The 26581-nt window shown below is 41.3% G+C and overlaps 1 protein-coding gene and 1 long non-coding RNA gene across 4 annotated transcripts in view; both read left to right on the forward strand.

The window, feature by feature from the left end:
• The window catches only part of LOC100567418 (rho GTPase-activating protein 39), a 302316-nt gene that overhangs the window by 70296 nt on the left and 205439 nt on the right, over positions 1 to 26581 (forward strand). The window lies entirely within an intron of this gene.
• LOC134298752 (uncharacterized) lies at positions 1219 to 26042 on the forward strand. Its single transcript, XR_010005840.1, has 2 exons — positions 1219 to 7427; positions 7472 to 26042. It is a non-coding gene; the product is annotated as an uncharacterized LOC134298752 (long non-coding RNA).

The following is a 26581-nucleotide window of genomic DNA, read 5'->3' on the forward strand; positions in this document are numbered from 1 at the left end:
ATTGATTCGTGTTTTGCAAGTTTTGTTTTGTTTTCCGAAACACTCCAAAATTCTGAGCACAGTTTGAGTGGTTGCACAAACAGTCATTGACATGACACATAAGCCAGGATTCGCTAAGCAGGTAAACAAGACACACTGGGTCACAAAAGCCAAGCTTCACAATCTGCAAGCAGATTCAACACCCTCCGCTAACCATGTATTGTGTGGCCTGCCAGCGGTGGGGTCAGTCACTGCTTTCTTTAGTACCAGTCAGGAAATAATAAAGTGTAAAATAAAATAAATCTGCCTTCAGCTGCAGAACTGGATAGATTTTGTATCATGGTAATACCACCCTGCCCCTCCCCAAAAACAAAGCAGATGTTGTCTTTCGTCAACTGGTTGCACGCCTAGTAAATGCTACAACCTTGATTAATTATGTTCTTAGAAAAATCTAATACTTTTGGTGACTTGATGCCTGGCAACAGTGTGAAAGCAAGTGGCACAGTTCCCGCTTTATATTATAACCCAAATAAGCTGGCACATAATTGTGATTGAGACCCCGTCAAGCAAAATGGGAGTTGTATGTATGTATGTATGTTTCAAAAAGGCTCCAACATGATGTGATGGATCTGAACCAAACTTGGCACACTTACCCTTCATTATCCAACTTAAAATGCTGGCAGAATTCCAACTGCAAAGCCCACAACTCTTGAGCCAGGATCCCCCAATTTAGGCACACATTGCAGTGCACAACTGCAATCACAAGGGGTACTATATAGATAAGGCTAATTTAGAGGAAAAGATGACAAAAAGCCAGGAAGAAGTGATCTAGTGTGACGAATATCTGTTTTGCACAAATTATTTGTGCAAAACATAAGTCATTACTTGGGAGTAAATCTCAGTGAACCTTACAGAACTTACGAGGGCTATCCAGAAAGTAGATTACGTTTTGGAATTAAAAATGGACAAAGTATAGGAGAAAACATTTACCAAATGCAGTTGAAAGCCACACCCAAATACCACTTCTCAACATAGTCGCCATTCAAATCTAGGCACTTATCATAGCGATGAATGAGCTTGGCAACTCCTTCCTCACAAAACTCTGCCGCTTGCGTCCTCAACACAACGTTTTGGTGATGATGCGCATCTGCGGAAAGGGGTGACCGGCTGGTTGAGGACGCAAGCAGCAGAGTTTTGTGGAGGAGGAGTTGCCAAGCTCATTCATCGCTATGAGAAGTGCCTAGATTTGAATGGCGACCATGTTGAGAAGTGGTACTTGGGTGCAGCTTTCAACTGCATATGGTAAATGTTTTCTCCTATACTTTGTTCATTTTTAATTCCAAAGCATAATCTACTTTCTGGATAACCCTCGTACATTTGAGGAAACATATATAGGGCTATACCATAAGACTTCGATGCTGTGACCACTTCTTTAGGAATAAGCTCCATTAAAAGATGTAGTTAATATGAATGAGGCAGACTGCACACCTTGCAGCATTTATGGCTGTGTATGTGAGGGATTTTAAACAAAAATATGTCTGACGACTGCATCGACATACAAAAATGTACAACAGACATTTCATTTCTTGCTTTGTTTGCTTTGGGGAGAATACCTACCTGGCAACCATCTTTCTGGGTGATCCCTTCCATGTAAATTTATTTCTTTATTACTTAGTTGAATTATTTCTGCCCCACTTTCCAAATGAATTTCCCAAAGCAGCTTAAGTCGAGAAACAAATATAACAATAATAAAAATGCATGACCTCCAAGGATTACTTCCTTCCAGAAGAGCAGAGAAAGGTTGCATGTGAATACTGTCTCATTCTGGAATGCCATCAACACTGGGCTTTCTTCAGATATAACAAATGCAAAAAGGGGATGTAGAGAAGGATTTAAGTTCCCAAGGGTTTTCATAGCTCCCTTGCTTTATCTGTTGTTGTTTCTCTCTACCAGAGCAACACAAGGTGTGTTTATGATGCTTCACTGTCACTGTTGTGTCTTTGAATTTGCACTGTCAAAGTAATTTAAAAATATTGTTTTAGAGGGAAGCGAAAAACATTTCCCCAGTACTTGATTTCACGTTAAAGCAACCATAGCTCAATAGCAGAATATATGTTTTATGGGTAGCAGGAGATTTGTTTGGTTCCTTAACCATCCTTCAAATAGGGATGGGAAAGACTTGGTTGGCAACACTTGGGCCACCATCTCCAGCCATGCTTCTGTCCTGATGATGTTGGGATTGCAGCCCCAGTCAACATGATCAATTGTCAGGTATGATAGTTCCTAAAGTGGATATCTGGAGGACACCATTTTGGGAAAGGGTGCACTGGAGTGGAAATCATGGATGGGAAGAGTGCCGCCCACCAGGCACTTGTGACACCTAAGGCCATTTTGAGACTATGGGACCTCTGGTCTCCCCCATTTGACTTCTACTCTTTGGTTGAACAAAAAGGCCTGTCCTCATAGAATCTTGGAGTTGCAAAGGACCACATGAGCCATCTAGTCCAATCCCATTCTGCCATCCAGAAATGCACAAGTAATACACTCCTGCAAGATGCCCATTCAACCTCTGTTCAAAGACCTCCAAAGATGGAGCATTCAGTGCTCTCTAGGCTGTATTTTCCACTGTTGAACATCTCTTACAGGCAAAAGGTTCTTTCGAATGTTCTAGTCTAGTGATCTAATATCTGGACATTTCTATATCTCCCTCCCCAACAGTCCAGGGAGATCCCTCCAAGACAAAGCCGCTTCTCTCACCATAAATCTTGCGGAGTCTTTCTTTCAAAAGTTAAATAAAATGGCAGCCCAGTGTATGAGTAGTCCTTCTAGGTCCCATGGGAATCCTGTATACAGTACTGACACAAGATCGAAAGTCGTTCCTCAACATTTGCAGTTTTGACTTTGGTTGCTTTGATTATTTACAGATTTGATTAAGATATTCTCTCTAGGAATCTTGAGGTCCTCCAGGATTACTCTGATCAACTTTCTCTAGTCATGCTGGAGAGCACTGAGATTTCTAAAGAGAACACCTGTCTAGGAATTTCTAGAAGTGCATCTACACTGTAGAATTAATGCAGCGTGACACCACTTTAACTGCTGTGGCTCAATGCTATGTAATCCTGGGAGTTGTAGTTCGTTGAGGCACCATCATTTTCCTATCATAATTCCATAACACAGAAACATGGCTGTTAAAGTGGTGTCAAATTGCATTAATTCATTCTACAGTGTAGATGCAAGCTTGGTTCTCTAGTGCAATTCTGTCCTATAGATGTTGATCATGGAATTACACTGCAGGACCTTGAACTTCCTAGAGATGTGTTCTCTTAGGGCAGTGGTTCCCAACCTGTGGGTCCCCAGATGTTTTGCCCTTCATCTCCTAGAAATCCTAACATCTGGTAAACTGGCTGGGATTTCTGGGAGTTGTAGGCCAAAACACCTGGAGACCCACAGGTTGAAAACCACTGTCTTAAGGAAAAAAAGAAATGTTTTCATTTGTGTTTTTTATTTTTACTTTGATGGCAGTGTTGGCCCTAACACCAGTGAATGAGGGCTGTACTGGTTATCCAGCTAGACCGCTGCTTCTTAAACTCTGGGTCCCAACCCCAAGTGGGGTCCCCTTCATTCAGTGTTGGGGTCATGAAATATTGGGCAACTGGTAAATGTTTTTTAAATGCTACCCATTTATAGAAATCTGTTAGGAACAATGTGCAGTGTTAACTGTGTATTCTTCAGAGAATGCTCAGCTTTATTCCACAAAAAGGAAAATCAGTCTGATTAGCAAGCCTTGCAAATGCTGATTTATTATCTGTAAAGTTTGATTCTTATACCTATTTTTACTGCTTTATTCTTGGGGTCATGCAAAGATTTCTTGGGTAGAAAGTGGTTGGAAGTGGAAAAAGTTTAAGATGCCCTGGTCTAGACATAAGGCCGGTTTCTTTGTTCCACTGAAGTGGAGACAGAATTCTTTACAATGCAGATGCATCCAGTTAATGGGGAGCTTTTAAAAATGAGAAATCATTACTATTACACTAGTGGAGGGGGTTCATGATTCCTGGCACAGGTTTCAGTGAGATGTTTAGGTGCCTGAAGTCTCAGATACCCTGGGGATTTGCTTCTGAACAACATTGGAGCCCAGTACTGCCGCCTCCCCCTTGGGCTCCAATGGCTATAAATCTGAAATGGGAACTTCTGCTTAGATTGATTGTTTGGAAGCAAAGTGACAGGTTTACAGTGTGTTAAGCAACGATTTGAGCGAACTGTGTCAGTGGCTTCTCAGAGCGCATCTGTCTAGCCATCTTTTCTGTGTGTTCAAGACGGCTGAAAGAACTTCTGTTGTTGGAGCCCTTTATCAAATGGAGCCATATGGGTGCTTGGATGGCCCACGGTCTCTGGGTCAAGGATTGTTTGCTCTAAAGAGAATAATGCTAAGTAGCGATGCATCATCCACGTTACCATTCTGGGTAAATTTAGCAGCCCTTGTCAAAGTCTGTAAATCAGCTCTCTTTGCCCTGTTAAACAGATTCTGTTATATTTAGGTCTGGTTGAGCTGTGAAACATCTCCTTCAAATGCTCACACAGAATCTCGTTCCTGGTCATGCGGAAGATTTGCGTGAATTTCTTTTGAAGTTTGAGTAGTGAATATGATAAGGAGAGGACAAGTTCACACGCTGTTACAGTAGGAGAGCCGTGGTTCGAGCGTTGGCCCAAGAGACCAAGAATTGGATTCACTCAGCCATGGAAGCCCACTAGGCAACCTTGGAGAAGTCATAATAACTTTATTCTTATATCCCGCCAATATCTTCCTGAAGGGACTGTTGCACCCCAAGGCAGTGTGAGCACTTGAAAACCAGATAAGAGCCAAAATAACACACAATATCTTTATTAAAGCAATTATATATCCAGAGGAAATTAGGTATAGAGTCCGAGTAAGGAATAGTTCTTTTTAGAAAGTCAATGGTAATTCCAGATGGGTAAAGGAAAAGCTTCAATATTATAATCCACAATGAGAACTCGATAGCTCTCTCTAAGGAAGATAGATTGTCCAAAGATTGAGTCAGTATAACAGAGTTGCAATAAGCAAAGTTCAGGTCCACTAGAAATACTTTGTAGTAATCCAAGGTAGCAATGTAACAAGGCTGAGACGAATATTGAATCAGGAACAAGGAAACAACTGGATTGAAGTCCAGGTCTACTCGAGAGTCGTGGCACGACAACGGCCCGACTGGAACTGGAAACTTGGCATGGAAACAAATAGGAGCTGGAGACTGGAATCCTCTCTCAAGGAAAAGCAAAGTTGACACCGCAAGAAAACTACTGGGCGAAACACTTTTAACAGATTTCTGACTGTCCACAATTAGGGAGTACGAACTCTCAGAACTTTCTCATGGGAACACTAACCATTATACCATCTGTTCGCTAATCTCTGTCTCTGGCGGACTCCCTGTTTTGCACTTCGCTCTCTGGTCACAAAATCTCTGCGATTAAAACTCGCATTCTCAAGCGTCTCAACAACATCTGGCTCTATCAGCAAAGAAGAAGTAGAAGGATCCTCCCCAATTAGTGAGTCTCTAAAGTCAATCTCTCCGGGCATCTGCAGCTGCATAGGCCCCTCCGTAGAGGGGAAAATGTTAGCACAGTCCTCAAAATCATCTGTGTCCTGCGACGATGCGCAGCTGCGGGAAGGGGTGACTGGCTGGTTGAGGAATTGCTACAGTACACCGTTTATAAAAGATGCGATTTACACAGAAATCATCAAACTGATACAATTTATTAAAGGGTTTAGAATTGATAGAGTGTGTAGGGTGGTACAGCTGCTCCTAGGCTTGTTCCTGATCCTCTAAAGCTTTGGAATTTCGCAACTCCAGGCCACCGGAAAAGGTTTTTAATAAAAAGAAAACAAAATCATATATTTTCTTGTACTCTCATGATGAACTATCAATCTTTTTTTGGGTGGTGGTGGTGGCGGTGGCGTGGCTTGATAACAGCCAACTGTAGCACCGTTCTGCATGTGAATCTACAATATTGTGCTGCATCATGTCATACAAGATAGTCATAGTATAAAAAGAGACAGAAAGGATGATGGGCAGCAGGGGTGGAAGATTGTATTGTGTTCCAGTAGTATTGCTTCTGTGGTTTGATTGTTAGCATTGGGCTTCAAGAGGGCAAGGTTGAAGTCCCTGTTATGCTCTGGAAACCCACTGGGTTAAAGGCAGACTCCTGTGATAAGAGTGTTGTAAGTCAGAGTCAACAAAAAAGCACATAACAAGGTCCACACTTTTTCCCCCTGAATGATGTTTGCTATTTTGCTTCGAACCCCAGTGTTTGAAGTATATCGCAATAGCCTCTTTCTTGTGCCATTTTGGCTTCATACCACGAAAATTAATTCAGTCAATAGCAAATACCAATGTATAGATGAGAGCTATTGCAGTGCACTGGTTTGAGTGTTGATCTGAGATACTGGGAAATCAGGGTTTGGATCCTTTCTTGTTTGTGGAAACCCACAGAATGCCCTTGGAGTGTCATACTCTCAGCCTCAGAGAAAGGCAAAGGCAACTCCCCACTGAACAAATTCTGCCATGAAAACCCCAGTAGAGTTTCATCTTTGTGTCACCATAAGTCAGATATGATTTGAAGGCACATAGCAGGCTTGAAATGACTTGAAGGCAACAACAACAATGATATAGATAGCATTTGTCTTCTCTCCAGGCAGTTGTGCCAGGTCATTGATGCAGTCCTTGGGACTGAAGATCCTTAGCAAAGCCAAAAGTGTGCATACATGTTCGGGTCGTGTCAGTCCAGGAGAACTGGTCAAGAGTTTCTCTGAAGCATAGGGATGAAATCTGCATTTGTTGCCACTTTCCCTATGCTCTCAGAAACGTTACTAGAACAAACACGGCAAAGTTGTCCCCGTTTGTGTTTCCTGCGGAGATGGTTCTGTATCCAAGTGTTTGGTGCTGCCTGCTCTGTGACCTTCAAGTATTTTAGTTTAAACTGGCCCTATCTCTCTTACCTCTCAGGATTTCTTCCCCATTATGTAAAGCTTATCTGAGCTTTGCAAAAGAAGATGCAATGCAGCCACTAACTAATCTGACTCTGGGCTGCAAAGACCCTTTCAAGCTCCATCAATAATCCCCGCCATTGCGCGGCTTGCTTAATGGTCTGTCCAACCTCTCCCCGGGGTTTGGGATCTCGAAAACGTAGCCCATTAATTTCCATCATGTTTAAATTTCCAGCATGGACTACAATGCCCTGGAGAGCCCAGAGTGGTTGGAATAGAATCGTGTGGTTAAGCAAATGCTCCCACGATTAAGGGAAGATGGCAGCCGGCTGGTGTAACGGCCTTGTTGGAGCTTGTGTAATTTGTTTGAAAGTGGTTGAGGGATTTTGTTCCCCGAGATACAACAACGTCAACACAGTTTATGACCTCAAATCCATTGGAAACCCTATGGGTCTGTTTCAACGATTACAAGTTATGTGATACTAGAAACAGTAGGTCCTGTTGGCATTTGGTGTGATGCAATATACAGATTTGTACATTCAGACTTTAGGGCAGTGATGGCCAACCTATGACACACGTGTCAGCACTGACACGCCTAGCCATTTTTGCTGACACGCTGCCGCATGCAGATTGATTGGGTGACTATGTATTTTGTGGCCAAATTTGGTGTGATTTGGTCCAGTGGTTTTGTTGTTTACTCCATGGGAATTATGCACATTACATGTGTGTGTGTGTGTGTGTGTGTGTGTGTGTGTGTGTATATATATATATATATATATATATCATTCTATTATTATTCTATTATTATTGTAGTATATTATTATATTATTACTATTATATTATTATTATATTATTCATGACTACATTGAAACTAGAATAGAGAGAAATCAGCATGGAAACTGCAAGAGGTACCATAGATTGTTGTACATGGAAATAATTGTAGTAAATAGTTTTTGATTTATTAAATACAGTCATATATTACAATTATATATTTTTGTTATTTAAACTATATTTAAAAAAAGGTAAAGGTTTCTCCTGACGTTAAGTCCAGTCATGTCTGACTTTGGGGGTTGGTGCTCATCTCCATTTCTAAGCCAAAGCGTCGGCATTGTCCATAGACACCTCCAAGGTCATGTGGCCGGCATGACTGCATGGAGCGCCATTACCTTAAACTATATATATTGTGAAATTATGTTTTTTTTTCTCGAAGTGATACACCACCCAAGTCATGCTAGGGTTTTTGGTGAATTTTGACACACCAAATGCAAAAGGTTGCCCATCATTGCTTTAGGGTGTTGCCAAAATAATAAGGGCAATCCCATTGGTCACACTGGAAGTCTATCATTTAGTTTCCTGTAGATGCTCTTGACCAATAGAATGAAGCGACCATCCCACCCCCAAATTCCCCAGTTGGCCTGGCTAGTGTGAGTTGTAGTCCATAAGTCAATCGTCCGAGCTTTGAGCTCTTAGCTATTTCCTATGGCAGTCTCATGTTGTGTGACCAAAGGATAAGTGTGTTCTTGAACACTCTGGAATAACATTCCGCATATGCAGTGTTTTAATATTTATTTATTTATTTGTTTGCGACATTTATATACCGCCCTTCTCGGCACAGGTATAGCCACACTGGATGCTTTTCACAACTTCTGGATGGAGACTCGTGGCAACTGTAAGATTGACTCTAGTGGTAGAAGTCTCCAAAATAAAGGTTGTGCCTCCCCATGCATTTTGTTTTGCTGCGTAAGAGTGATCTGAAGGAATGACTTACAGCTGTAGCTTAAGGACTCACTTCTAAATAATCATTCATAGGGACGAGGTAGCTCACAGTTTGATATTCTGCTTCTGTTTTGGACTCAGATGGGCTGGGTTTTTAGAAGCAAAATTTCTTATGCCTTCAGTTCCCTTACCTCCAGTGTCGGGATGCCAGTGAAGTCAGGGCTTATTTTATACCAATGCTTCTCTTAAGTGGTGGTTGCTGGATTGGTGCCTGTTTTTGAGTCATTGGTTGTTGGTCTTTGGAAGAAACTGTTGTCGTCAATGGGTGCAAATATGATAGCAGTGCCTGGCACATGGGGTGCGGTGCAGGAATTGCTTGTCCATCACATCAGATAACTTTGAATGCCCTGTCTTACAGCATCACAACAAGAATGGCAAGAATGTGTGAATTCATGCTTATTTTCATTTAGTATTACTATATGCTTCAGTGGCCTGTTCTAAGACTTCAACTAGCTCTTCATATTTGCAGGTTTGACATTTACTAAAGATTATTCATGGATTTGATTAAACTTTTCTCTAGAAATCTGTAGATCCTATCCAGTGGTCACCTTCCAATTGATGTTCTCCATAGAGTCATGCTGGGGACCTAGAGATTCATGAGAAATGTTTTCAGATATTTTTTTAAAAAATTATCAATTAAAATTTTTGTGTTTTTTTCATTTTGTGTGTGAATGTGGAGGGCTAATGATACTCCTTTTTTACTGTCATTTCACTGTGTTCCTTGGGTTTAATATTAGCACTTGGGCAAAACATTTTGGGCAGGCAGCATGGAGAGATTTGCCAAAAATCTGAGGAGAGAGTATAACTGAGCATTAAAAATGCATTAGGCCATGTCATCGAAGAGACAGTTTGTTTTTCTTTGCGTATTTAATCGCTGGGATTTAAAGGCCTTTTGTTGAGCTGAGACTTCAAAATTATCTCACAGCTCTCTAAGCCTCATATTAAGGAAAGAAAAAAATACATGGCAAAGCCTGAATCCAGGCTGTTTTTGGGGGCTGGAGCAGAGAAGAACGGCATTGGAGGAACGTTTGGAAGGAAGATCCTGACCTTCAGCCGTGAAGCTATATTGAGGCTTCATCAGCCTGATTCAGAAGGAGCTTGCCTGCATTCTTTCCTCCCTTGAGCCCATTCTTTGCACATTCAAAATATGCCAGTGCCATCAACAGCATCCCTTGTGATTCAGACAGTGTGAAACCCGTCCTCTTGCTATGCTGGCTTCCCATTCATGTGGAGCACAAGACGCTGATGTTTAATTCTAAACCTTCTCAACACTTTTGTCCCTTCCTCCCCATTTCTTTGTTTTCTGATGTATTCTTCAAAGAACAGAACACTAAAGAATGCTTAGGAAATGCTGTCATTAGCAAGGAAAAAGGGATTTTTCAAAAGCATGTTTATTCCAGACAAAGCCTCCAAGAATAACCAATAGGATTCCAAGCTTGGTGGATCTGGGGGATGGCGTAGATGTAGTGTATCTTGTTTTCAGCAGATTTCTTTTTACTGTTTTTTAATTCAGAAATAAAACATACCCTGTTTCCCCGAAAATAAGACATCCCCGGAAAATAAGACCTAGTAGAGGTTTTGCCAACTTACTAAATATAAGGCCTCTCCCAAAAGTAAGACCTAGCAAAGTTTTTGTTTGGAAGCATGCTCGGAGCCTGCCAAACAGAACACCAGAGCATGCAGAATTGGTAAATGTATATACCAGTTGTACATGGAAATATTGGTAGTAACAAGAAATTCTTGATAGGATTCACAGTTTGTCTGGTTATATTGGTTTGTGATGACAACTACTGTATAGTATATAATAAATGTTCATTTTTTTGTTGAACATAAATGTGAATTCTTCTTCATTGAAAAATAAGACATCTCCTGAAAATAAGACCTAGCACATCTTTGGGAGCAAAAATTAATATAAGACACTGTCATATTTTCGGGGAAACACGGTAGTCAAAGAGAGAAAGTAATACAAAAATAATTTTATATTGTATATTGCTAAAACTAAGCAGCTATCTTATTAGCAACTATTACAACATACTGCAAAACATAATCAAAAGCAAACATACTAACATCCATTGACAAGTACATACTACATACACAGAACTACAGAAAAATATTCTATGAACTGCACGGTCACTGTCTGTTGATTTTACCTCTTATTATTTTACTCCTATTATTATTATTATTATTATTATTATTAATGATAATAACAATAACAACAACAACTACTACTACTACTACTTTATTTTTATATCCCACTAGCATCTCCCCAAAGGGTCTCGGGGTGGTTTATATGGGGACCAAGTCCAGCATAAACAAAGATTACAAGCTAAAATGCAATTAAAACATTTGTTGTTGTTTATTTGTTCAGTCACTTCCAACTCTTCTTGACCTCATGGACCAGTCCACGCCAGAGCTCCTTGTCGGCCATCGCTGCCCCCAGTTCCTTCAAGGTCAAGCCAGTCCCTTCAAGGATACCATTCATCTATCTTGCCCTTGGTCGGCCTCTCTTCCTTTTCCCTTCCATTTTCCACAGCATCATTCTCTTCTCCAAGCTTTCCTGTCTTCTCATTATGTGGTCAAAGAACTTTATCTTTGCCTTTAATATCCTTCCCTCCAGTGAGCAGCCGGGCATTATTTCCTGGAGGATGGACTGGTTGGATCTTCTTGTGGTCCATGGCACTCTCAGGATTTTCCTCTAGCACCAGACTTCAAAAGCGTCTCTCTTCCTTCGCTCAGCCTTCCTTATGGTCCAGCTCTCGCATCCATAGGTTACTATGGGGAATACCATGGCTTTGACTATGCGGACCTTCGTTGCCAGTGTGATGTCTCTGCTCTTCACTATTTTGTCAAGATTGGCCATTGCTCTCCTCCCAAGAAGTAAATGTCTTCTGATTTCCTGGCTGGAGTCTGCATCTGCAGTGATCTTCGCACCTAGAAATACAAAGTCTGTCACTGCCTCCACATTTCCTCCCTCTATTTGCCAGTTATTAATCCGTCTGATTGTCATAATCTTGGTTTTTTATGTTTAACTGCAGCCCAGCTTTTGCACTTTCTTCTTTCCCCTTGGTGATAAGGCTCCTCAGCTCCTCCTCACTTTCGGCCATCAGAGTGGTATCATCTGCATATCTAAGGTTGTTAATGTTTCTTCCAGCAATTTTAACCCCAGCCTTGGATTCCTCAAGCCCCACACGTCACATGATGTATTTTTCATACACTGTTGTACTATACAATTATATATGATGGTATATATATGGTGGCACTTGAGCATCTGTGGGTTTTGGTTTTCATGGAAGATTTCTGGAACCAAACCTCTGTAGATACCAAGAGATATTCACTGTACATCAGTTTTTCATTTTGCAGAATCTGCCATACTTTTCTCACCCGAGATAGCATGCTGTTGTCCTTAGTTGTTACCCAGGGTTTCATAAAGTTCTTTTGGCCAAAGACATGGACCTCAGGCATCAGAGATATTGCAAGAAACATGGGCAGATTGATGAGATATCATCCCACAATTTATTCATCTGCTGATCTGTCTCTTTGTATTTATTTCATTTCTGTGTTGCCCTTCTCCCAAAGTGGCACTCAAAGTAGCTCCCAGAGATAATCAATTAAAAATATTCACAATAAAATGTCAAAAAACAATTAAAATCACCGGACCTTTGAGAATCTGTTGTCAATCAAATGCCTGACGTTTAGGAATTTGCTGTCGAAGTAAAACGCATGCAGCGTGGCAGATCAGACTGCATCTGTAAGGGAATTGTAACTATTAAAACAGGGGGGCTTGATAGTGACACTGCATTAGTTCTATCATTGCATATCGCTGGCTTTTATGGCACGATGATGGGAAGTTGTGCAGCTAATGGCTCGCAAGCAGGCCCAAATGGCCGCTTCAGGCGGCTTGCCAGATTGCCATGAATTTAAGCAGCCATCAAACAGTCACTTCCCAGTCTGCTGTTTTACCTTCGTGCCTTTGTGGAAATCCACCCCATTTTCCCAATCCATTCCTCTCCCATGAGAGACTTTGTGTAGCACTGGAGCCTTGTATGGGGCCTTGATTTAGTTGTTTATTGCTTTAGTGTTTATATAGCACATTCATGCTTTTGCAGTGCATTAAATGTGTTGTCGAAGGCTTTCGTGGCCTGAATTTTCCGGGCTGTATGGCCATGTTCCAGAAACATTATTTCCTGAAGTTTCACCCACATCTCAAAAACAGGCGAATTCCAGACAAGAAACAATCAGGGCCAGCTTATCACCTCCCAACAAAGGATTCCCCCAGGGAGGAGGCAGCCAGGCTTTGAAGCTGCAAGGCTATTCATTGCTAATCAAGATGGTCAGTTGCAGCATTTACATTTGCCTTCAACAGACAAAGAGTTCTTTCTCCCACCCTGGACATTATTGCACAGATATATTAACCCCACTTGCCTAGTTTCCAACAGACCTCAAAACCTCTGAGGATGCCTGCCATAGATGTGGGTGAAACGTCAGGAGAGAATGCTTCTGGAATATGGCCATACAGCCTGGAAAACTCACAGCAACCCAGTGCATTAAATGTCTTCCTCAACTATCCTTATGGCCACTGCAGTTCAAAATTCCTGACTTAGTACAATGAAAACTGGAATAGATCCACATGTTGCTAGTCCTCAGTTTTTTGCAAGCCCATCTGTCACCTATTCTAAGATCTGATACTAAAGCAATGGAGTACAGGTGTACAGGTGGAGTACAGGTGACACTTTCAGGTTTGATTTTTGCAGATTTGATTAAAATATTATCTCTTAAGAATCTCGCTAAGTCCTCCAGTGCAACTCTGTGATCTGTGTCCAGCAGCAGTTGACCATGCTATGGGACCCAGAGTTTCCTAGAGATGTTAAAAATTAATTAATTTGTGGTTTTCTGGTTTTCACAGGGGTTCGTACCGTTTTTTCCAGCAAACATGGAGGGCTGATTTTATTGATTTGGAATGTAACTGTTCAATACCACTTCCATAGCAAATTACAGTGCTGTGAAACCAAATGCGCAGTGCATATACCTGCATAGGCACCAATGAGCATTCATAATTCAATTCTTTAAGGCTTAATAATAATATTATAATAATAACTTTATTCTTATATCCCGCCACCATCTCTCCGAAGGGACTCGGGCCGGCTTACACAGGGACAAGCCCGAACAACAACATAGCATAACATTACATGCACAGAATTTAACGGTAAATTTAAACATTTCAACAGCAAACAAAAATGACATAACATAACAATTACTTTAAAAGCCTGAGCTTGCACTGCATGTGGCTGTTTATTCTTTGTGGGGAAAAGGATCCAGCTTCTTTCATTGGGGAACTTATTCATGCGCAGGATACGGGCCCCTTTTACTCTGCCATATAAAATCTAGATTATCTGCTTTGAACTGGATTATATGAGTCTACACTGCCATATAATCCAGTTCAAAGCAGATAATGTGGATTATATGCTTTGACAATCTGGATTATATGGAAGTATAGAATGGGCCACGGTATTCTAGCCCTGTGTCCAGTGTCCACAAGGAGAGAACGCAAAGCTCTTTGCGCTGAAACATTTCCTTTTGGTGAAATGCAGGTGGCATGTTTCCTCACTGATGCTTTGCATGGACATCTGTTCTACATAGCTTGCAGAGTTGGCTCCAGACTCTCCTCCTTGGCCAAGGATAGGCAGGCCTTTAAATCCCCTGCATAGTTGCTGAATGAAAGCTGCTGCCATCAGTGCTCACCATGGAGGAATCTGGATACCTTGAATAGCATCATTCCCGATGCACAGATTGCATGTTCTGTCTCCCAGTCCTTTGTCTTTTCTCCCTTCCGGCACTGGATGAGCAAATGGATGTCTGGTGTGGCTGGTTTGGGGGATGAAAAGCCCCAAGACATATCATTGGGATGGCAGCGTGAGGCCGGTGACAAAGCATGTGCATTGTTTAGGTAATTGTGCAGCCCACCTTTGGATGCTGAATTGTAAAGTTTGTCTTGGCACACCGGGTGAAATAGCAGCTCAAGGTTTTTGGAGAAAGAAAAATCATTGTTCAGCATGTCAGGGTTGTCAAAAACCTGGATGATTCTCTGTGTATTCTTAGTCAAGGCTTGGATCTGAGAAACAACAAACTCCAGACTTGGGACCACAAGCTGGGTTGGAAGAGCGTTCTCGCCTTTGAATCCATTGGAAGGAGAACGCCTGAAGAAGAAAACAAATCTTGGCTCGGAAGCAATTACCGTGTTTCCCCGAAAATAAGACAGTGTCTTATATTAATTTTTGTTCCCATAGATGCGCTAGGTCTTATTTTCAGGTGATGTCTTATTTTTCTGTGAAGAAAAATTCACATTAATTGTTGAACAAAAAAATGAACATTTATTTTATACTGTATAGTAGTTGACATCACAAACCAGCATAAACAAACAATCTGTGAATCTTATCAAGAATTTCTTGCTATTTCCATTATTTCCATGTACAACACTCTATGGTATGTACATTTATCGATCCTGCATGCTCTGGTGTTCTGTTCGGTGGGCATGCTTCCAAACAAAAACTTTGCTAGGTCTTACTTTCGGGGGAGGCCTTATATTTAGCAATTCAGCAAAACCTCTACTAGGTCTTATTTTCTGGAGATGTCTTATTTTCAGGAAAAACAGGGTAGGACTCCAGTGGTGCAGTATGAGCCCTTTGGTGCTCAGATATGATGGACAAATATACAATGGGTGATACCTGGCTTGAAAACACTTTTTGTGAAGGGGACTTAGGAGTCTTTGTAGACCACAAGCTGAACAACAGTCAGCAGTATAATGCGGCAGCTAAAAAGGCCAATGGGATTCTAGGGTGCATCAACAGGAGTATAGTGTCAAGATAGAGGAAAATCAGGTCCTTTCTCTTCTGCTTTGTCCAGGCCTCATCTGGAATAACCTTGTGACCAGTTTTTAGTAGAGCAATTTGAGAAGGAGAGGACAAGATGGAAGGTGTCCAGAGAAGGGAAATGATAGTATGTTGTCGAAGGCTTTCATGGCCGGGATCACAGGGTTGTTGTGTGTTTTCCGGGCTGTATGGCCATGTCCTGGAATATGGCCTGGAAAACACACAACAACGAAATGATAGTACGTAGTCGAAGATCTGGAAGCCATGAGTCCCTCTGAGAAGTGAATGAGGGAGCTGGGGATGTAAAGCTTGGAGAAACGAAGGTTGGGACGGGACCTGAGAGCCAAGTTTAGAACCATACAGTTGGAAGAGACCATATGGGCAGGAAAAAGCACAATCAAAGCACCCCTGAAAGATGGCCATCCAGCCTCCGTTTAAAAGCCTCCAAAGAAGGAGCCTCCACTGGACTCTCAAGGCAGTGAGTTCTACTGTTGAACATCTCTTACAATCAGGAGGTTTTTCCTAATGTTCAAGTGGAATTTCCTTTCCGGTAATTTGAACCCATGACTCCATTGAGTCCTAGTCTCCAGGGCAGCAGAAAACAAGCTTGCTCCCCTTTCATTATGACATCCTTTCAAATGTTGAAACATGGTGAACAACCTTCTCTACTGCAGGCTAAACAGACCCAACTATTTAAGCTGCTCCTCATGCATTCATGGCCTTCAGACCTTTGATCATTTTAGTTGCCCACCTCTGGGCACCTTCCAGCTTTGCCTCAACTGCTTTCTTTAATTGTTTGCCCAGAATTGGACACCGGATTCCAGGTGAGGTCTGACCAAGGCAGAAGAGTGGGACCCAATGACTTGCCTTGATCCAGACGTTAGATTCCTTTTGAGGCAACCCAAAATGCCATTGGCTTTTTTAGCTGCTGCATCACATTGTTGGCTCATGTTTCATTTGTCGCCCACCAAGACTCCAAGATCCCTTTCTCATGTCACACTTTTGTGGAGCCAGGCATCACCCATCCTGTATTTTTGCATTTCATTTTTCTTCCTAAGGGTAGCATCTTACATTTGTCCTTGTTGAAATTCATTTTGTTAGTTTTGTCTATTCAGCTCTCTAATCCGATATGGTCATTTTGAATTCTGATCCTGTCCTCTGGAGTATTAACTTTCCCTCTTCATTTAGTGTCATCTGCAGACTTGATTCACATGCCTTCTAAATCTTCATCCAAGTCATTAATAAAGATGCTGAACAGTACTGGGCCCAGGACCGAACCCTGCAGCACTCCACTAGTCACTTCTTTATTCTATTTTCACGTCCATCAGAACCCATTTTCATTCATGAAAATGAATCTTAAAGGTTGGAGGCAGGTTTTTTTGCAAGGGGCTTTGATTGCCCTTGACCCACTCCTCTCTTTCTTGCTTCCATGGCTGCTGCAGACTAGACTGGAAGCGCCTCAGGGCAGGAACTTGCGCTGTCGCAGAGCATAAAAACAGCTGTACGTCTTGTTTGTGCTGGTTCCAGGTGTGGTGTGTATTGTAAGGACTTTCTACAGCAATTCTACATCTGAAATAGAGACAGGGGCCATCCAGTCAAATCAATCCATAAAATACATGCCCATGTTTTGTGAGGCCATCCCCATCAATCTTATTTATCCAGGTGAGCAAAATGAGGTTGTTATGGTCCTTGAAACCCTCCAGACTTCTTGGAGTGCATTTTTCATGGACAAGAAAAAAAGAGAATGCAAGAGAGAGAGAGATAGAATTGTTTCTCCTGGGAAACTTCGAGCAGCAATTTGCCTATTAATTAATTTGCAGCTTCCCATTACTGTTGCATATAAAAATGTTCTCCACCATTTCTCAAAACCAGAAGTAGTAGACTTCCTTTAAAAAAACCTGGGGAGCCCTGAGTCTAGTTGCCCATTTCTTTTATAAATTACTAGCTGTGCCCGGCCACGCATTGCTGTGGCGTAGTCTGCTGGTATGGAAAATAAAGTAATGAGAAGCAGCTACAGTTTGAAGCTGCAAGGCTATTCATTCCTGTGTATTTGTTTAGGTTTTTTTGAGTGGAGGTCATACCTTGGATGTGTTGGTGTATTGTGGCCAAATTCGGTGGCCTTTGATCCAGTGGGTTTTTTGTTAACTCGGTCCTACAAACGGACAGTACATTTATATATATATATATATACACACACACACACACATACATACACACACACAAACACACACACACACAGTAGAGTCTCACTTATCCAAGCTAAACGGGCCGACAGAAGCTTGGTTAAGCAAATATCTTGGATAAGAAGGAGGGATTAAGGAAAAGCCTATTAAACATGAAAGTTAGGTTATGATTTTACAAATTAAGCACAAAAACATCATGTTATACAACGAATTTCACAGAAAAAGCAGTTCAGTACGCAGTAATGTTATGTTGTAATTACTGTATTTACAAATTTAGCACCAAAATATCACAATCTATTGAAAACGTTGGCTACAAAAATGGCTTGGATAATCCAGAAGCTTGGATAAGCGAGGCTTGGATAAGTGAGACTCTACTGTGTGTGTGTGTGTGTGTGTGTGCATATATATATATACTAGCTGTGCCCGGCCACGCGTTGCTGTAGCGTTGTCTGGTGGTGTTGGTGAGAAATTGTTGAGGTAGTGGTGGTATTGAATGTCTGTTGTATGGTTGTCCTTATGTTTAGTATGCATTTGGTTGTTTGTGTACTGTGAAAGTGGTGAGGGTAGAGGGGGGTCTATGTCCCTGTGTAGTATTGTATAGTATTTATATGTTGTCCATGTGTTGTGAATGCTTGGATTGTGTCCTGCTGCATAGTAGAAAGGGTTGGGCTGGATGGCCCTTAAGGGTCTCTCCAAACTCTTGTGCCTGTCCCCTGGGCTGAGTAGGTTGCTAGGAGACCAAGTGGGTGGAACTTAGCCTTGTAACTGGCAGCAATTGGATAAAAACAATTATTCCTCTCCCTCTAATTAGGACTTTATTTTTCTTTTCTTTTTGTTGTATCAACCTAGAGCCATGGATGATGGGTTGTGTTGTCAAATTTCAAGGTTGAGGGGCCTGTAGTTTTGTTGTTTTGTCCGCTGCCCTGATGCCATCACTCTTTTATATATATAGATACTAGCTGTGCCCGGCCACGCGTTGCTGTGGCGAAGAATGGTGGTCTGGGAAATAAAGTATTGAGGAATTGGTGGTAGTTAAGGTAAAGGGTAAACGTTTTCCCCTGACGTTAAGTCCAGTCATGTCTGATTCTGGGGGTTGGTGCTCATCTCCATTTCTAAGCCGAAGAGCCGTCGTTGTCTGTAGACTCCTCCAAGGTCATGTGGGATGACTGCATGGAGCAGCGTTACCTTCCCACCGGAGCAGTACCTATTGATGCACTCACATTTACATGTTTTTGAACTTCTGGGTTGGCAGAAGCTGGGGCTAACAGTGGGGGCTCTGTCAGTTCCCCCAATTCAAACCTGCGGCCTTTCGGTCCAGAAGTTCAGCAGCTCAGCGCTTTAACATGCTGTGCCATCAGGGGACATTATTTCCTAAAGGTTGTGAATATACAATATTTCTGATTGTTTTTTTTTTGTCTGTTGGAGGCAAGTATGAATGCTGCAATTAGGAAAAATGATTAGGATGTAATGGCCTTGCAGATTTAAAGCCTAGCTGTTTCCTCCCTGAGTGATTTTTTTGTTGGGAGGTGTTAGCTAGCCCTGATTGTTTCCTGTCTGGAATTACCTTGTTTTCAGAGTGGTGTTGTTTGTGATATTTTATATGCTTCTACTGTCTGTGGCCCTGAGAAAACAGAGGATTGGCCAGACTTTGATGATGGGAATCCTTTGTTGGGAGATGTTAGCTGGCCCTGATTGTTTTCTGTGTGGAATTCCCCTATTTTCAGAGTGTTGTTCTTTATTTAGTGTTCTGATTTTAGAGATTGTATTGTTCTGTTTTATTATACCACATTAATTTTTATATATTCTGATTTTAGTGTTTTTGAATACTTGGAGCCAGATTGTATTCATTTTCACGGTTGACCGCAACACAATAATAATAATAATAATAATAATAATAATAGTAAGGATAGTAATGATAGTAATAATAATGACTTTGGTAATACATAGTGCTTCACTGCCTTCTCAGCTTCCTTTCTGGAAGAATCCTTTCTTGGGAGGTGTTAGCTGGCCCTGATTGTTTCCTTTGTGGAATTTCCAATTTCCTTGCTTTATTTACTTTCTTTATTTCTTTATTTCTTTATTACTATCCTGGTTTTAGAGATTATATTGTTCTGCATTATTCTATCCTAGAAATTATTTCATATCAAAGTAGAATCTCACTTATCCAACATTCGATTATACAATGTTCTGGATTATCCAACACAGTCTGCCTTTTCATAATCAATGTTTTTGTAGTCAGTGTTTCAAATTCATTGTGATATTTTACTGGTAAATTTGTAAATACAGTACAGTAGAGTCTCACTTATCCAACATAAGTGGGCTGGCAAAATGTTGGATAACCGAATATGTTGGATAATAAGGAGGCCTTAAGGAAAAGCCTATTAAATATCAAATTAGGTTATGATTTTACAAATGAAACACCAAAACATCATGTTAGACAACAAATTTGGCAGAAAAAGTAGTTCAATACGCAGTAATGCTATGTAGTAATTACTGTATTTATGAATTTAGCAATATATCATGATATATTGAAAACATTGACTACAAAAATGCGTTGGATAATCCAGAACGTTGGATAAGCGAGTGTTGGATAAGTGAGACTCTACTGTAATTACTACATAGCATTACTGCGCATGGAACTACCTTTTCTGTCAAATTTGTTGTATAATATGATGTTTTGATGCTTAATTTGTATAACGATTACCTAATTTGATGTTTAATCAGCTTTTCCTGAATCCCTTCTTATTATCCAATATATTTACTTATCCTGCTGGCCTGTTTATGTTGGATAAGTGAGAGTCGACTGTATATTGATCATCTTATATTATCTGCTTAGAACTGGATTATATGAGGCCCCTTCTTCACAGTTGTATAAAATGCACACTGAAGTGGATTATATGGACGTGTGGAGTCAAGATAATCCAGTGCAAAGCAGATAATATAAGATTATAAATGGGTTATATAGCTGTGTGGAAGGGCCTTGAGTCTACACTGCCATATAATCCAGTGCAAATTAGATAATCTGTGGAAGAAGCCTAAGTGAGGCCTAAATTTGCCTGTCCCCTAACTGAAGCCTGGCTGTTCCTTGGTTGCTAGGCAACGAAGTGGGCAGAGATTAGCCCTCTAAACTGGCAGCAATTGGATAAAAACAATTATTGCTCTCCCTCTAATTAGGACATTATTTTTCTTTTCTTTTTGTTGTATCAACCTAGAGGCGTGGATGATGGGTTGTGTTGTCAAATTTCGAGGTTGGGGGGCCTGTAGTTTTGTTGTTTTGTCCACTGCCCTGATGCCATCACTCTTTTATATATATAGATATGGTCTTTTTGGTGGCTGTTCCAATGGCCCTGGCATTCCTGCTGGAGGTAGTTGCTTTCCTTCCTTCGTGAAGTAAATAGCTTTTTATTTAGGTATTTGATGATGAATGAATCAAGCAAAATAACTTCTAACGGGTTGTGTCTGCTGCATATTTGTTTTTATTGGTATGCATTTTAAACATTTTTAAAAAAATGGTTCTTTATTCCCTTGTTTGGAGAAGGGCAGAATATAATTTAGCTGCATTGAGTCTCTGACTTACAAGAAGCACTGCTTGACTATCAAGCAAATAGTGGGCGCTAGAAATAATATCATACGAAAGCTGACTGACACAACCTGGGGATAGCAACCAGACACAGGACCTTTTCACACTAAAGCTTGAATCCACTTTAAATCCACTTTAGGGAGGAGGCTTTAAACAGCTCAGCCAAACAGGCCCTGGGCCTCACCAAACTACAGACTCCAGAATTCTGCAGGAGGCAGAAACCGGATTGGAAGTGCATTCATGCTCTAGTGTGATGAGACAAACAGTGAAGACATCTGCCTTTGCGCTTTGCTACTCTGCTGCTGAATACGCATGCCCAGTGTGGAATATATCTCACAACATTAAAACAGTGGATGTGGCTCTTAGTGAGACATGCCGCATTTTCACAGGATGGCTAAGCATCACATCAATACCTCACATCAATACCAGGCAAAATTCTGGAAAAGATCATTAAGGAAGTGGTCTGCGAACACTTAGAAACAAATGCGGTCATTGCTAATAGTCAACACGGATTTACCAAAAACAAGTCATGCCAGACTAATCTGATCTCTTTTTTCGATAGAGTTACGAGTTGGGTCGATACAGGGAATGCTGTGGATGTAGTGTACCTGGATTTCAGTAAGGCCTTCGACAAAGTCCCCCACGACCTTCTGGCAAACAAACTAGTAAAATGTGGGCTAGACAAAACTACGGTGAGGTGGATCTGTAATTGGCTAAGCGAACGAACCCAAAGGGTGCTCACCAATGCGTCGTCTTCATCATGGAAAGAAGTGACAAGTGGAGTGCCGCAGGGCTCCGTCCTGGGCCCGGTTCTGTTCAACATCTTTATTAACGACTTAGACGAAGGGTTAGAAGGCACGATCATCAAGTTTGCAGACGACACAAAACTGGGAGGGATAGCTAACACTCCAGAAGACAGGAGCAGAATTCAAAACGATCTTGACAGACGAGAGAGATGATTGGCCGAAACTAACAAAATGAAGTTCAACAGGGACAAATGCAAGATACTTCACTTCGGCAGAAAAAATGGAAATCAAAGATACAGAATGGGGGACGATGCCTGGCTTGACAGCAGTGTGTGCGAAAAAGACCTTGGAGTCCTCGTGGACAACAAGTTAAACATGAGCCAACAATGTGATGCGGCAGCTAAAAAAGCCAATGGGATTCTGGCCTGCATCAATAGGGGTATAGCGTCTAGATCCAGGGAAGTCCTGCTCCCCCTCTATTCTGCCTTGGTCAGACCACACCTGGAATACTGTGTCCAATTCTGGGCACCACAGTTGAAGGGAGATGTTGACAAGCTGGAAAGCGTCCAGAGGAGGGCGACTAAAATGATTAAGGGTCTGGAGAACAAGCCCTATGAGGAGCGGCTTAAAGAGCTGGGCATGTTTAGCCTGCAGAAGAGAAGGCTGAGAGGAGACATGATAGCCATGTACAAATACGTGAAGGGAAGTCATAGGGAAGAGGGAGCAAGCTTGTTTTCTGCTGCCCTGCAGACTAGGACACGGAACAATGGCTTCAAACTACAGGAAAGGAGATTCCACCTGAACATCAGGAAGAACTTCCTCCCTGTGAGAAGGGCTGTTCGACAGTGGAACTCTCTCCCCGGGGCCGTGGTGGAGGCTCCTTCCTTGGAGGCTTTTAAGCAGAGGCTGGATGGCCATCTGTCGGGGGTGCTTTGAATGCGATTTCCTGCTTCTTAGCAGGGGGTTGGACTAGATGGCCCATGTGGTCTCTTGCAACTCTACTATTCTATGATTCTATGATTCTAAGCTTTACACCGCTGGAGAAATTATACTGTTTAGCCAGTATTGCACCACCTGACATCTGTCGGGAAGTAGCCGCCAGCAATGAAAGGACCAAGGTATTGACATCTCCGGACTGTCCAATGTTTGGATATCATCCAGCATGCCAATGCCTTAAATCAGTGATGGCCAACCTATGACACGTGTGTCAGCACTGACACACCTAGCCATTTTTGCTGACACACTGCCACATGCAGATTGATTGGATGACTATGTCTTTTGTGGCCAAATTTGATGCGATTTGGTCCAGTGGTTTTGTTGTTTAGTCCATGGGAATTATGCACATTACATTTATATATACAGTAGAGTCTCACTTATCCAACACTCGCTTATCCAACGTTCTGGATTATCCAACGCATTTTTGTAGTCAATGTTTTCAATACATCATGATATTTTGGTGATAAATTCGTAAATACAGTAATTACTACATAGCATGACTATGTATTGAACTACTTTTTCTGTAAAATTTGTTGTTAAACATGATGTTTTGGTGCTTAATTTGTAAAATCATAACCTAATTTGATGTGTAATAGGCTTTTCCTTAATCCCTCCTTATTATCCAACATATTCACTTATCCAACGTTCTGCCAGCCCATTTATGTTGGATAAGTGAGACTACTGTGTGTGTGTGTGTGTGTGTGTATATATATATATATATATGTAATGTGCATAATTATATCATTCTACTATTATTGTAATATATTATCATATTACTATTATATTATTATTCATTATTCATGACTACATTGAAACTAGAATAGAGAGAAATCAGCATGGAAACTGCAAGAGGTACCATAGATTGTTGTACATGGAAATAATGGTAGTAAATAGTTTTTGATTTATTAAATACAGTTATATATTACAATTATATATATTTGTTATTTAAACTATACATATTGAGAAATTATGGGGTTTTTTTCTCGAAGTGACAAACCACCCAAGTCATGCTAGGTTTTTTGGTGAATTTTGACACACCAAGCGCAAAAGCTTGCCCATCATTGCCTTAAATCAAGAAACAGCTTCCTAAGATTCTGTCACGGCCCACGCTGCAGAGCACCAATAACCATGCGCAGAGACCAGATTCTATCTAATATCTTTATTAAAGAATTATATAAAGTCAATACAAACAAGTGAAGAATATAGTTCAGAAGCAGACCTTTCAGGAAAGGCCAAATATAGTCCAGGAAAATATTGTCCAATATAAGATATTAGAGTTCAAAGTTATAATCCATTAACCGAAACACACACTTTGCCAAGCAATAGTGTGGGGAGATGACAAGGTCTTTTAGTCCATTGAAGCTTGACAACAAGGCTGGATCATGAGCTTGATTCTTGGCTGGATCAAAGACTTGAAACGTGGCAACTTGAAGCATGAAACTAGGTCCGTGGCAAAACGTGAGACAAGGCAAGACTTGAAACTAGATCCGGGAAGCAGGGAACAAGGAGTACGACGTCCACACACGATCTCTCTCTCAAGCTGATCAATTGACTCCGCAAGGTTCCCCTTGCGGCAAAACCCCTATATAGGGTCTTGTTTTCCCGCCAACAGAACACTTTCCCTGGAGAACAAGAAGCGAAACCCAACTCTGTCCAGATGCATGACTCCTTAGAATTTCCCAAGGGAAGCAGACTTAATCAGCAAGTTGTTTGGCAGCGATTCTGAGACTCCGGCGATTAGCCTCCCTGACTCCTCTATCTCTATTATAATTGTCCTTTCGGGAAAACGGGGGAGAATTCTGCCCAAAGCTTGTTTGGGTAACTTCCTGAGGACAAACATCCTCCAGGTGGAGAGGCTCCGTTTCAAACTGAACCGGTGGAAATCCCATGTTTTCCTCCTTGTCTGCCTCAATAGCACTAGGAACGGGACTACAAGGCCCATGAGACATCACAGATTCACAGAGATACTCGCAGGAACACCTCAGCAAGCGAGAGTCCAAAAGTGGCAGGCTAAAGCCCAGAACCTCAATCCATGGCTGATACCGAATGAGAAACTCCCTCCTGGGCACACAGAAGGCTGGGTGACTTGGAAGGCGCTCTAGCACCACAATATGCAGAGCCAAACTTAAGAAATGGGGCCACAAAGTGGAGTCCACAACATGCGAGTGTGGAGAAGAGCAAACCACAGACCACCGACTACAATGCAGCCTGAGCCCTGTCACATGGACAGTGGAAGACTTTCTCACAGTGACATACCTCCAATTGGCCAGCTTCTGGTCAAAGGAAATCTAGTATAATGCCAAGTTTTTAACTTTGTGTTTTTAAATACATTATACAGCAGAGTCTCACTTATCCAAGCTAAACGGGCTGGCAGAAGCTTGGATAAGTGAATATCTTGGATAATAAGGAGAGATTAAGGAAAAGCCTATTAAACATCAAATTAAGTTATGATTTTACAAATTAAGCACCAAAACATCATGTTTAACAACAAATTTGATAGAAAAAGTAGTTTAATACGCAGTAATGTTATGTTGTAATTACTGTATTTACGAATTTAGCACCAAAATATTATGATATATTGAAAACATTGACTACAAAAATGGCTTGGATAATCCAGAGGCTTGGATAAGCGAGGCTTGGATAAGTGAGACTCTACTGTAACTGTATTCTCAATTGGCTTCTGTTGTGATACATTAATAGTCTCATTTTAGGGAGAAAAGGGAGGATATAGATACCACAATTCTTCAAGCAATGTTAAATGCCTCTGTGTCTGTCTATACTGTATATTGTTTGTCTGTTGGCATTGAATGTTTGCCATATATGTGTTCATTGTAATCCGCCCTGAGTCCCCTTCGGGGTGAGAAAGAAGGGCGGAATATAAATACTGTAAATAAATAAATAAATTCATGGCTCTGCAGCCCATCTTTGCTTTGAGGGCGTCATTTCTTTTGGAAGCCATGCAGTATGAGCCTTGTACCTTCAGGACCGCACCCACATCTGATAAAATATGCCCTTTTTTTGGAATTTTCTGGCTCTTCCGAGTGATTCTATAGCATGCTTCAGCTATAAGTTACCGTATCCTCTCTAGGGATTTTCTAGGTCTTTCTAGGTGACTGTGTGGCAACATCTGGCAGAAGTCGTTCATTTCAATAAGGCTCGCTATTATCTACAATTTCCTGTTTCCATGGTAAATTCAGGAACGTATTCCTCCGATTAAACAGGGTCACACTGTTCTCTTTTCTGACACTGTGATAGAAACATTCCTTTGTGTGGAAATTCAGGCTGGCAAAAATCTGCACAGGCAGGGATCAAAAGAAGCACTCAAATTAGGAATGAAATAATAGGTAGAATGAAGAAGCAAAAATCAGAATCCAGTGGGAAATAGGGGAATGCCACTAAACAGAATTTAATGTCCCGGTTAGACTACTACAGTGCGTTCTGTTTAGGGCTGCCCTTTA

This window comes from Anolis carolinensis, chromosome 4 (genome assembly GCF_035594765.1).
Source record: "Anolis carolinensis isolate JA03-04 chromosome 4, rAnoCar3.1.pri, whole genome shotgun sequence".
NCBI lineage: Eukaryota > Metazoa > Chordata > Lepidosauria > Squamata > Dactyloidae > Anolis > Anolis carolinensis.